At 37.4% G+C, this 14,400-nt stretch overlaps 1 protein-coding gene and 1 pseudogene across 3 annotated transcripts in view; one reads left to right on the top strand and one right to left on the bottom strand.

Annotated features, from left to right (window-relative positions):
• CSMD3 (CUB and Sushi multiple domains 3) overlaps positions 1-14,400 on the bottom strand; it is a 1,073,312-nt gene that overhangs the window by 916,537 nt on the left and 142,375 nt on the right. The gene's annotated exons all lie outside the window — the stretch shown is intronic.
• LOC118631839 lies at positions 8,987-10,004 on the top strand (annotated as a pseudogene).

Below are 14,400 nucleotides of genomic sequence, written 5' to 3' on the forward strand. Positions count from 1 at the left end.
AAGGGAGAGAGAGAGATCAATTGGTTGCCTCCCACACATGAGCCAACCTGGGATAGTACCCAAAACCTGGGTATGTGCCCTGACTGGGTCTCGAACCCACCACCTTTTGGTGCATGGGATGATGCTCCAACCAACTGAGCCACACCAGCCAGGGCAGTATTTTAATCTTTATAAAAGAATACTGAGCAAGAATATGTGCTGTTTCTTATTCTGACACTGCGGCAAAGACCGCCTATTGTTCCTGATTGGACTCAATTCCTTTCTTTCGCTGTAATACAGTTTTTAGCTGGGCACATGAACATCCTGAATATGGACCGCATTTCCCAGCTCCCAGTGTGGCCAAGCTCCACGTGACTATCATCTGGCCAATTGATATAAGTAGAAGTGTCATACAAAGGTTTTGAGTAGGGAAGTGCTATGAACTGACCATTATTGAAGAATTCACAGGTGCTAGGAAGGCAAGAGAGAACGCTAGAAACCCATGTAGGAGTCTAGTATAGTAGTCTAATTTCATCCAAAGAAGAGATGATGGTTGCTAGTACTAAGGTCTTAGTAGTAAAGTAGGTGAGAAGTGGTAAGATTCAAGATATATTTTGATATAATATTTGCTTATGAATTAGATATATGTTGCTAGAATAAGAGAAGAATAGAACATGACCCCAATGTTTTTGGACCAGTGTGTTGCCATTTATTGATAAAAGAACATTTGAAATTCAGGATAGACATCATATGGGAAAATAGAGTGAAATAATTTTTAAAATGCCACCATTTATTCACTCCATCTTATCCTTATATATGACCTCTGCTGAATACATTTGTAATGCCCTCATGGTCTGCTCTTTGACTTACTTATATGACTTCCTTTAGCCAATGGGATGTTAGTAGACCAAATAAAGCAGAAATAGAAAAAGTGCTTGTACATTTTTATTTTTCTCATGTTTGTTTCTCTGGTATAGGCATGAAAATATACCTAAAGTATTGTGTTAGTGGATGAGAGAAAGGCTTGAGTATTGTGAGATCTCCCCAGTTGTCTTAGATGAGGTAAACCAGGTTAGCCAATAAGCAGACACATGAGTGACAGAGCCAACCCCTTCAGAAGCTTGAACAATAAACTTCCTTTAGCCAATGGGATGTGTTATGAACTATCATTAAAGAATGTTATGGTCAGTTCATAACACATAAAGAGTAAAAGTATATTAGGGGAACCACTGATTTAAAAGGGCACCGTGGAAGGCTGTAGGGCTAGGGGTTTGGAGGGTGAACTAAATGTAACCTTGAGGTATGCATTCTCGTGGCCTGGCCAGCTGAGGACAAAGTATGCATGTCAGGGGTTGGAAAACCACCCAAGGGAGTGAATGTGTCTGTTAAGAATCTCGGCTGAAAACAGCCAGGTGCAGCTGGAACAGAAAGAATGCTGGGCTTGGCAGAAAGGTCAGCAGAGATGCTATCTCAAGGATATAATTACCTAAAACAGTGTAACCTAGGGAACTGCTAAAAAAATAAATTGGGCTGCATCCAGAGATCAGGAGCGTTTGCTCCCTTGCGATGCTCCCCCTCACTCCCAACCCTGTCTGCTTGTAGTTCATTGTGTTGCAACGACCCTGGCAGTCCGAGAGCCGGCAGAAGGCAAGTGATAGAAATGCTTTCAGAAGAAGAGATGAGAAGTACAATATGTTAAATGCTGAAAAGAGGAAAAGTCATTTGGGAAATGACCTTTTAAATCTGTCAATGATTTTATCACTGGTAACCTTGACAATAAGAATCAATTGAATGAAGGAGGCACAGTCCTAATTGAAATGTATTCAAAGAGGTAAATTAAAAAAGGACAAGGTGACCATAGAAAATTTTGTGATGACTTTATTGTAAGGGGAACCAGAGGAATGGAGCAAGGGACAGTAGTTCAGGGTCAAGAAAAGATTATTTGCTTGATTTTGTTTACCTTAAGAAGAAAACTAATACCCTATACCTTTATGAAAAATAATAAAGATTTTTTAGGAAAAAGTGATGATATACAAGACAGAGGCACAATTGCAGAAACGGAATAAAACAAAACCCCTGGAACTGTGCACACTAATAGCGAGGTTGGCCTGTAAGAGGTGCCATCACGTTTAATATATTATATATTGAACAATGTACCACAAGTTATGGCACCCTGACCTGTTTTCGGCATCTTGTAAGCAGAGGCATTTACTATCCTGGTTCAGCAACAATACAGAAGTAGTATACCCCTCCAGAGGAGAGGGTCTGTTTACTTGCTTCTATTATAAACAATCCCAAGTGCAGAGTACCTCTCATACCAAGCCTCACTGTGTATTTGGGCATCAGCTCTTCTTGTTGCCCTGTGAGAATTGAGGTTTTGGGAACCTGAACAATTGCTGATACTCTAGCTATTTATATTGCTCTATGTACTAAAATCATTTGTCCCTGACTCAGTAATTTTGCGTCTTGTGCCAGCATCCATGAAACTGTGGCAGGCTAACTTGTTAAATTTCAAGTAGGACACAGTCTCAGAACCTTGACAGTTCTAGATAGTATGTAAATACACAGAATTACACAGTTTTTATAGATGGGTCTGTAGTTTCTGTTATTTTTCTGATACTAGGAGAAAATAATTATATTTAATCATAATGACCAAAAGAACACCCTGTAATAGTTCAGTACATGCTGTTACTTTGGTTCTGGGTATCATCTCTTCAAGCCACAATGTCTGCAAAAAGATGTCTATTTTTTTTTTTTTTCAGGGCCCTTATAATTCTCCCTAAAGTTCTTATGAATTTTTGTTTATGTACTTACTTAAATGACTGTATTAGCATAAGTCATTATTCAATTGTTTCTACAGATACTTGCCATATTTTCCATTGTACCATCTTTTCCAGTCCATTGGAATTACTGCCTCGTCATGTTCCAGTCTGTCTCTAGCACTGACCTGTCAACTTAGAGCTGCAAGTCTTGAGTACTTCTCTTACTCTGTCAGGGTTCTGACTTTTGTCACCGGAGGAGCATTGGGTGTGTGTGTGTGTGCATGTAAGAACATTGTCATTTCTTTCCTTAGATCAAGCTGAACATGATTTTCCCCACTGGCAGCTTTAGGATTCTGGGAAACCCTAGCTGAGGGTGCTTCTGCATGACTTATTCAGCCCAAATACCACTTGGGTGAATTATCACATCTTTTTCTTACTTGACATCACTGTAAGGAAAACAAAATCAGTAGTTGGATATAGTGTCCCTTTTGAGAAAACAGAAATGTGAAGATCTTATATGAGCTGACCAAACATTATAATACATATCAATATATACTATTGAATATATAATATTATGTAGTCACTATATTATTATAACAATATGTAATATCAAATATTGCATATGGAATATGTACTATTAAATATATATCAATAATATTAATATATAATATTGTATATGTATGGTGGAACCAAAAAAATACTAGCTCAAATGTATTGAATGGTGCTTATATATGAGGCAATACCCTGTGGATGTTGCATCTTTTTTTATTTATATATATATTGCTTGATTGACTTTTTAGATAGAGAAGAAGGAAGAGCAGGAGAGAGACAGAAACATCAATGAGGGAGAAACATCAATTGGCTGCCTTCTGCACACCCCATACTAGGGGTCGAGCCCACTATGTGGGCATGTGCCCTGACTGGGAATCGAACCAAAGATTTCTCAGTGCATGAGACCATGCTCAACCACTGAGCTACAGCAGCTGGGTGAGTGGTTCTCAACCTTCCTAATGCCACAAACTTTAATACAGTTCCTCATGTTGTGTGTGGGCGTATCTGCATGTGGGCAGATCCGCCTGGAGATGGATAGAGGAGCGGTGTCATGGTTCCTAAGACCATTGGAAATATGTGCTTTCTGATGGTCTTAGGGGACCCCTGTGAAAAGGTCGTTCGACCCCCAAAGGGGTTGCGACCCACAGGTTGAGAACCACTGAGCTGGGTGGATGTTGCATCATTAACTCCCTTGATATTCAAAACAACCTTGTAGAATTGGCATTATATTACTCATTTTAGATTATAAAGAACTGAGCCTTACAACATCCGAGTGTGAAGTCAGCATTAAATATTAGATCCTGTAACACCATGTCCAGCATTTAAAAAATATTTCCATTACCCTAAAGTTACCACTAAGAAGAAATACATGTTGTATTAAAAATGCATTCATATTAAAATGTGACCTTTAAAAATCCAATCTTCATTATAAGATTATAATTACATTGTATTTAATCTATGCTTTAGCATATAAAGATGTGTTATTTACTGACCTAAGTCCATTTCCCAAAGTGAAGAAAAATAAATGCAAAGAATCCTTTAATTATATCTTTTGTAGGTAGAAATGGAGCCATTTAGGTGAATTGATTATAAAATGTATCTTCTAACCTCCTGTTCTTTCCCTTCTTATATTTAATCCTATTTTCAACTATCACCTAAATGAGTCAGTTGATAGGATATTCGAGGCAGAATTCTATGATGTGCTCTAGAGTTTCTGTCTCCTTCCATGAGTGCAAGTGGAATGGGTGGATATGATGGGGTAGCTTCCTCTTCATTAGTTTCCATTGTATCCAAAGGTGATGGGACAGTCACTCCTGCAACTATGTTATTCTACATAGGACTGCTTACTAACCAGCTGAAGAGGGAGGTGAAGTCAGAGACATGTGCTCCAGCTGAGCTGGAAGAAGGCCAGGTGAACTGCCTTTTGGAGGAGGGACAGTTAGGAACCACAGACAGCCTATAAAATCTAAGAGAAGTCCCTGGTCAATACCTGGCAAGAAAATAGGGACCTCGATTATGTTGCTGCTAAGAAACATTATACCAGCAACAAGTAAACTTGGAATAGAGCCCTGGCCTTAGATTCAATCACAATGCTAGCCAACACTTTTGGTTGCAGCTTTGTGAGATATTTGCTAAGAACCCAGCTGATGCTTGCTCAGTCTCCTGACCTTCAGAGTTACGAGATTATAATTTGTGTCATGTTTGTCTACTGACTAGTGGTAATTTGTTACGCATCAATGTAAACCAATACAGATGGAAATGATCATTTTGTGGAAAAAAAATTCTTTAAATATCCCCATGAGAAACAAATGCTATGATATGGCTACATAGAAATGCACAATAAAAATTTGTATGAGGCATAGCTAGTGACGAGTTGTGCTTGAAACTTATGACCAAAAGAGCACAATGTCAGAGATCTGTTTGTAAAACAGTATAGATAAATGTCTTCAAAGGTGAAAGATAACCAAGTAAGTTATTATAAATGCAAATGAACATGAAGAAAACTATTTTTGTGTTCTTTTATCCTCACCCAAGGACATTTTTGCACTTATCTTCAGATAGAGCAGGAGGAAGAGAGAGAGAAACATTAATGTGAGAGAGACACATTGACTGGTTACCACCCACACAACCCCAACCAGGGCCGGGGACAAACTGCAACTGAGGTACATGCCCTTAGTGGGAACCGAACCTGGGACTCTCTGGTCCATGGGCAGACGCTCCAACCGCTGAGCCAAACCAGCCAGGGCAAAAAAACTATTCTGAAATATTCTATTATTTTAACTACATATTTGGGAATTTATCATTAATGTAATATTTAGATTAAAAATGAGCAATGGTGAATATTTAGTTTTTGGAAATACTGTAAATACCCACTAATGGTGCCTTGAGGTCAGTTCACATTTTGTTCCATTAAGGAGCATCAACATGATGTTCATAGGGTAGTGTTAATATCTCTTCAGGTTCTCTTCATGCATTCCTTTTGATTTTTCAAATATTTTTTTCCTTTATTGATTTTAGAGAGAGAAGAAAGGAGAGATAGAGAGAGATGGAAACATCCATGAGCGAGAGCATTTATTGGTCGCCTCCTGCACACCTCCCACTGGGGATCTGGCCTACATCCAGGGCATGTGCCCTGACTGGGAATTGAACTGGTGACGTTTTGGTGCATGGGTCGCTGCTCAACCACTGAGCCAACCCATCTGGGCTCCTTTTTATTTTTATCATCTGCTTCCCATCTACTTTAGCCCGTTAGGTCCTTGCAGGAACTAAGATCATTCTCCCCACCTTTACCGCCCCAACTATGAACAACTAAGAAATGCTTTTTCTTCTTTTCTTACTGTGGCATTCCATTAGTGAGGTTTTAACATCTTCTCACATCCATTAGCATGACAGGTTCACTTTTAAAATTTTTGTTTTAAAGAGTACACAAAATTTAAAGGATATGGGACATGTTAACATACTCTACAGAGAAAAGGTCTATAAGTGTTTTGAAATATTGAAGACATTTTTTTTGAACTATGTTGTCCAGTGTGTTATGGGGAAAATTTCTTAAAAATCCATCTTAAATCTGAAAATTGTGTAACAAGTACTGAAAATAGGATTTGATGACCTAATTTCTTCTCTATAAAGATAAATAATTTTATCTAATACAGTAGGTGTAATTAATTGAATCAAAGTGTTGATACTGTTTATTTTTCTTATTGAAATATTTGAGCCCTGGCCAGTTTGGTACAGTGGTTGGAGCATTGGCCGGTGGACCAGAGATTCCCAGGTTCGGTTCCCACTAAGGGTATGTACCTTGGTTGTGGTTTGTCCCCAGCTTGGTTGGGGTCTTGTGAGTGGTGACCAATCGATGTGTCTCTCTCTCTCTCTCACATTGATGTTTCTCTCTCTTCCCCCCTCTTTTCCTCCTTCTCTATCTGAAGATAAATGCAAATAAACAAATAAACAAACATAAAATTGTATTTTTCTAACCACATTTTGGTAGTGGAGAAGTTAAAGTAAATTCACACATTAATTTCTTAACCAAGTTCATACTATATATATTTTTTAAACCATTAGTTGTATACTATCAATTATAACAACTTATCACAATGTATTGCCTTTGAATCTGTGAAACAAAAAAAATCTCTGACATATAATTAGAATCTTGAATTAATCACTGTCTCAATTAAACTTAATTCTAGCATTCATATCAAAATGATAAATTATAGCAGTTGACAAATATGACACATTTAGCAACATCTATAAAGGGAGGAAATTCATTGTGAAATGAGATCACCTACTAAGTTTAATCATTCTATTTCTGGAGAATAAAATACAACCTTGAATCCCACCTCATCTTTTCCACATGAAGCACAAAGATTAAGTAGGTCATATATCACTGACTTTAGCAATTTTTCATTCTCAGCTTGTTTTTCTTATGCTAATATGAGCAATTTTGTAATTTTAAAATGCTTCATAAGGGAGCATAAAGGAAACCACGTAGGCTGCCCTTGGCCAGCGCAGAGCATTCCAGGCCCCTTCTCCGCCCACCTGCTGCGCGCGCAGCCCTGGCTGCTACGAAGCCCCGCCCAGCGTTCCTGGCCAGAAAGGCTACGAGATGAGACTTGTCTCCAGCTGGCCTTCAGCTGCTGCCTCCCCGTGCAGCTGCTTGAACTCTCCATCAGTCATCTGCCCCACGCTCAGGCCAGAGGGTTCCCTTTCCACCTCCGGGCTGGGGGGGAGCCAGCAGCCACCACTCTGCAGGGGCTTCAGAAGCACAACCCAGATCTCCTCCAGGGCATCTCAGATCCGAGGGACAGATGGTCAGACAGGGTGCAGACTGAAGACTCACACCCTCCTGGAAGTGCTTATGCACTAAGAAGCAGTGCCAGTCTGGTGAATTTCCTAGCCAGGTTTATTTTGCAGGAAATCATTGCAGTTGCAGAATGCATGTGTTCTGGGTCACTGGCTCTCTGGCTTCCTGAGCAGGGGTTGGGAGGGGAGCAGAGCAAGGGTGGCCCTGTTTGTTTATGATGCCCTCCTCCCACCTGAGGAGCCAGAGAGGAGGCTGGGTGCACTCGGGGCTCAGCGGCACCAGCCTCTGGGGTCCCACCTCTGACCAGATGATATTTAAGATGAGTCAGTCACTGCAGAAATATTCCACCATAAGAGCAGGGTCAGGCCAGAATGAAACCTGTTCATCAGGTTGTTTAAAGACAACCTCCACTATGTCTACCTTGAAAGATGAGGGTTTAGGGTCCAGAATGGCACAAGGGAAGGTATGTAAAATGTGCATGGGATAACAGGCAGCCTTATTTATTTATTTTTAAATGTTTTTCCCTTTATTGATTTTTTAGAGAGAGAAAGGAAGAGGGAGAGAGAGAAAAAAAACATGGATGAGAGAGAACATCGATTGATCATCTTCTGCATGCTCCCCATTGAAGATCCAGTCTACCACCTGGGCATGTGCCCTGACCAGGAATCAAACTGGCAACTTCTTGGTGCATGGGTCGAAGCTCAACCACTGAGCCACACCGCGGACTAGGCAACCTTATTTAGAGGAGAGAAAATATTCACCAGGAACCAACCATGTTTTCAAATAATTATAAATTATTTTATTAGTGCATTTGCAAAGTGGTATAAAAATATCCGTAATATATTTTTTCCTTAATTCTAGTTACCAGTGTGACAACAATAATGATTTGTTTCAAATGCTGGTGTTAAGCTGTAGAAAGCTGATTTTATACATTGTTCTTGTTGGCTACATTGTAGCTAATGAAATTAAGCACATCCATAGCATTTGTCCGCAGGGGACGAGAACCTGAACACACCAATGGTTTATTTTTCTATTAAAATAAATTTCAGGCATCCTTATTTGAATGACCCTGAGTGAGGCTCACCCAGAAGCCAAGGGTCTCTCTGTGCCTCTGGGCACAGTTCATCAGTACCAGGGCTAGGTTGAGATATTGGTAGTCAAGAAAAGATAACACCTGAGCCCGGCCAGTGTGGCTCAGTGGATTGAGCGTTGTCCGATGGACTGAGAGGTCCTGGTTCAATTCCTGGTCAGGGCACATGCCCGGGTTGCAGGCTCAATCCCCAGTAGGGGTCCTGTAGGAGGCAGCCAAGAGATATTTCTCTCTCTTTCCCCCTTCCTCTCTCTCTAGAATAAATAAATAAATATATATTTGAAAATAAATAAAAAAGAAATTATGACATCTGAAATCTACAATGTTAAGAAATGTAACTTTTGTAATAATATTGAGGATCACTCCACTGATCTTCCTAGAAAAAGCATCTTTAATTTCACTGATAAGAACATGAATGAGGTTAAGAAATCTACAAAACAGTTGGCTACTTACATAAATAGAGCAGTTGGATAAGCTGTGAATAGCCCCTATAAACTACGTAAGGTGATGTACCATAGAAAGAAACTTCATCATTTTTTTCTAAATCCTTGCTATAAAAAGAAACACAGTACACTGGCAGTAGGGCTGTGACGTGAAATAAAGCAAAGAAACTGGCTTGTGCAGGCCACTTGCCTGAAAAATCACACCACGATAGTCAAACATATTTGCCTAACTCCAGCGATCCCGCTTCTTCACACACACCCATCATCAAAAGACAGTGTTTGGGGGTTTTGTTTGTTTGTTTGCTTGTTTCTTTCTGTTTTTCCTGAGGTTTCTCAGGACCATGATACAATGGCACATGTTGTGTTCAACAGGAATTCGAGATGGAATGCAGCTTTAACTTTCTGGAAAAAGAGAAGTATAAGTGAACTTGCAGCTTATTTGGGGAGGCTAGAAGACCTCGGAGAGGGGGTGGGTTGCCTTCTTGTACTAACCAACAGTTTATAGACGAAAACCATACATCTCACTCTGCTGCAGTGTAGACGTGTTGTCTCTAGCAAAGGCACTGCTTAAAAGCAAATTTGAAGAATGTATAATAGTTGGTTTAAACTGGCTTCAAGCAGTCATAAACGGTGGTGGTCAGAACTATCATCCAAAACAGAAACTGCAAATGATGAAAATATTCACATTTTAAAACAATTAAGTTGATTGTGGAGCAAAAAACAATCTTACTTTGATTCCAGAATATACTGATAATATAGCTAAAGATGTAGATGCGTATTTATTACAGTTCCATCGAGGGACTTTGTTTACTAAAGAATATTTGTTATTAAAATCATCCCTGAACTATTTGATTTCTAAAAAATGTCTCATAAAATAAACTGACTGTGGAAGAAATCAAAACCTTTTTTTTAAAGCCACATAATGAAAACACTAACAAAACCATAACAGTCTGCTTTATACTGAAGTGAAAAATATTCCAAAGGAACAGCTACAACTTCAATGAAGTTGTTCATAAAGATTGTTCACCTTTGCAGCGTTGCCATTTATGTGGTTATTTAGTAGCATTGTCTAAAAATACTGGGTCTTAAAGCAATCCTGCATAAAAATGTACCTTAGGCTACATAAAAAAATAAGACACTTTATTACTAGAGACCACAAGGACCAACCATTACTTTAAGATTGTATTTTATAAGGAAATGCTCAAATGGGTGTACCTGTTTTATGTTGAATAGACTTTGAAAGTTTAAGACATCATAGCAAATAATACTAATAGTTTTTATCTATGCTGAAATATTGTATATTCAAAATGCCTTAATTATTAATAAGCCAATGTGTGTGATACCAAAATCAATTTAAAAAAATTAAAACCTACCATGCTTCTGGCATGATAAAAGTAGGGAATGAAATCAGGGTTTTTCATAAACGAAGAGTGTTGTTGTTAAAACTTATTACGCAATATCTTTAAAATTTGAGGATATTTTTAATATTTTGGATTTATTTTGCCAGAATCATGTCACATATGTACAAAATGGGCTTGTATGAATTGTCAGCTGAAAACGTTCATATTGAATTGGCTAATTTATATTCACATTCTATTGTATATAGATTTCTAACATTTCCAGTTCTGTACCATTTTAGTTTCCTTCAATTTGAATAAATTCTCTAGACATTCCCATTTTTCCTTTTTTTTTTTTTTTTAGTCCTCACTTGAGGACATTTTTTGATATTTTGTTCAGATAGAGTGGGAGGGAGAGAGAGAGAGAGAAACATCGACGTGAAAGGGACACATCGAGTGGTTGCCACCCACACGACCCAACCAGGGCCGGGGACAAACTGCAACCGAGGTACATGCCCTTAGTGGGAACCGAACCCGGGTCTCTCCGGACCGCAGGCCGACGCTCTAACCGCTGAGCCAAACTGGCCAGGGCCATTTTTCCTTTTTTAAATTGCTGATTTTGTATGAATTCTAATTTTTTTCCACTACATTATATCTTAAACAATTACACACAATGCTTTAGAAATGTTTACAGTTAGTGATTGACCTTGTATTTTAAATTACAACACTATATTACTACCTCCCGAATGATGGTAGAAAATGCCGTTATATTGTATGTGGTTCTTTTTTCTTTTTTAATACAATTTTTGGTGTCAATGAACCACACCCTCCCAAAGAAAAAAAGAAAGAAACCATTTAATCAAGAATGTAAATATTTTAAGCAAAGAAAATATCCATAAAATGTGAAGAGAATTATATATATAACTTATGGCTTTTCTCAAATAAAGGCCGACAATTTTTCGAAACCTTATTCATTTAATGTAAATACCTGTGAGTATCACAATTTCTACATGATTAAACATAGCCAATGTCTACCTTTTCACACCTTCACTGGAGTTTTAATTCTTTGAAAGAGGCAGATGTATTTAATATTTCCTCATTGCTGATAAAAGTATTAGATATTCTGTATATCAGCTGAGTTTAACAAGCATTAAGTGCTTGCAATGAGCCAGGAATGTGCTGAAACATGTTGCATTTTTAGAAAACAAATAAGACACATTCTATACCCTCAAGCTTCTCATAGCCTAGTGTGAGTGAAAAACCCCAAATGGTAGAATATAGTATTATGATAAGGTGTGTAAATATCTGCACACATAGAGAAAAGATCATTGACCATCGTTGGGCTCCATCCTGGATCCCATAAATGACTTTCTGGAGTTGGTTAAGGCCTGCACAAAGTCTGGAAGGATAAGAACAGTGGGCTGGTGAGAAAGGTATGTACAGAGTGATCTGAGCAGAAGAGATGGAGATTTAAGGTAGAATAGTTTAAATAGCATAGTAGATGTAGACATTCAATACGTGCTCATGTGACAGTTTCATGAATGGAGGCAAACCTTCAGTGGTGGGAATCAAGGCTGGAGACCTATTTTGAGGTTGTGTATGCCACACTGTGCAGAAATGTGAAATGTTTAAAATGTTACAGCTTAATTTCAAAGAGCATTTATAGTGTTGATAGTACCGTTGAAGCTTTATGTGAGTATAGTGAAAGTGATTTATCTCTTTCTCGATAATTGATGTAAAAAAACGAATAGGTTTTTGTGTATACCCAACCAAATCCACATATTTATTATAACTGTCTTCTAACTCCATTTTTAAGATGATATTTAAGAAAAAGGTTGATTTGTGTCATTCTCTGGATTGGGGTTTTGAACACTTCCAACTGTTTACATGGCTGAGAAGTCACTCACAACTTAGCTGGGAGGTCACTGTAGAATGAGGATGGTTCAGACTCTAATTAGGCTGACTCCGTGAAACCCTAACGACAAAAGAGCTGGATTGAATCAAGAAGCAAAGAATGTGTTTGCATGTATGACATCTTGCATTGTGTATGTGTATGTTTAATGATATGTCTCATTTATTCTTAAAAGTATTTAAGGTGAAGATTCATTTACTTCTTTTATGAATCTAACCGCCTTTATTGCCAGCAAACCATGTATGTAATTTTATTTTAAATTTCTCTTGCCACAATTTAACTATCTTGCGAGAAGCATAATTGACTTGATTCTAAATTGTTAGCTCTCCATTAAATTTCATGTACTGCAGTTCAAATTTTTAAAGCTTAGGAATTGAAACTAACCCTAAAATTAAAAATCACTAAAGTCTCTTGGTGTTTTCAAGGATAAACATTTTATAAACTTGTGTGACAAGAAGCTGAATAGAATAGTAAATACTATAATATTATTTTGTATGTCAAGTACTTAAAAAGGACAAATAAGATATAGGTCACATAATATAAAAATATATTTCAGCTTTTATATTACATAATGATTCAATACATAACATTTTCAGTAATTCTTATTTTTATAATGCTCTTTTGTACTAAATTCTATGTGGTCATATGCATTTGACAATAAATGGAGTTATGTCATAGTTAAATATAAAATAAGTATCCAAAATGTATACAGTTTACATCAGTAGGGCATTTAAACATATTTTTTTTTTTTTTTAATCCTCATCCGAGGACATTTTTCCATTTTTTGTACAGACAGAGTGGAGGGAGAGAGAGGAAGAGAGAGAGAGGGAAACATTGATGTGAAAGGGACACATCGAGTGGCTGCCACCCGCACGACCAACCAGGGCCGGGGACAAACTGCAACCGAGGTACATGCCCTTAGCGGGAACCGAACCCGGGCCTCTCCGGACCGCAGGTGGATGCTCTAACCGCTGAGCCAAACCGGCCAGGGCCATTTAAACATATTTTTACATTAAGGTTAGTGCTTTGTAATTCCTGCTCATTACAATTTTTATTTAAATTTTATTGTGAGAAAAATCTATATAAAATGTTTAGCACTGTAATTAGCTAAAAAGAAATCATTCAATAAATGATACCTAATAGTAACAGTATTATTAGCAACATTTTTATATTTCTGAAATAAAATGTGAAATGATTTTACAGCATATTTCCTTAAAGTAAGCTTTTTATCCATATAATTTCTTAATTAATCATATATATCAACCATCATTATGACATAAAATCTACCTTGTGTTTGAAGTAGTTTTCAAGACTATATTCTTATTTTTATATCTCTTTCTGATAAATGAATTGGCTCACTGATATATGCTGATATTATTCATTGAGATTTCCCAAATGTTAAAGTAACCACTGTGTATTATATATATAGATATAGATATATAGATATACTAATATCAATAACTACATATTATAGGTATCTAATCTATATGTGTGGACTATATTACTTTGTTTCCACATAAATGATTCTAAAATGGTAAGATATCGCATGGTATAGAACCATATAATCTTTCACCAAGAAGAATGATTATGCATTTTTGAAAGTAAAACATAAAAGGATCCCATGACACAAAATAACTTAGTAGAACTAGAATATATGCTGAATTCTGTTGAGCAGATCTAGAAAGATATAAGAGCATTTCCCACCATGTGCTTCATAGAACACAGACCTTACCAGCTTTAGCCTGACAAATTTGGGAAAATATTTATATGGCTATTAATTTAGTATGCATTAGTGCTTCTCAATTTTATTGTTTCACGAAATAGTAATTCCTCACTTGTTTTTATTAACACTAACAAACGTGAAACCAAAGTTCTGTGGAACAAAATTTAGAAGGTAGTGACAAGAAATCAAAGTGTATGATTTAATGGGAATAAATAAAAATTTATACAGCTAGGTATTAATGTGGAACATTTCCCACAAAAATTTAACAATTTACAGCTTTGTCTTAAAAAGGTTTAAAAGAA

Source organism: Molossus molossus, unplaced genomic scaffold (assembly GCF_014108415.1).
Source record: "Molossus molossus isolate mMolMol1 unplaced genomic scaffold, mMolMol1.p scaffold_m16_p_16, whole genome shotgun sequence".
In the NCBI taxonomy this organism is placed as follows: domain Eukaryota; kingdom Metazoa; phylum Chordata; class Mammalia; order Chiroptera; family Molossidae; genus Molossus; species Molossus molossus.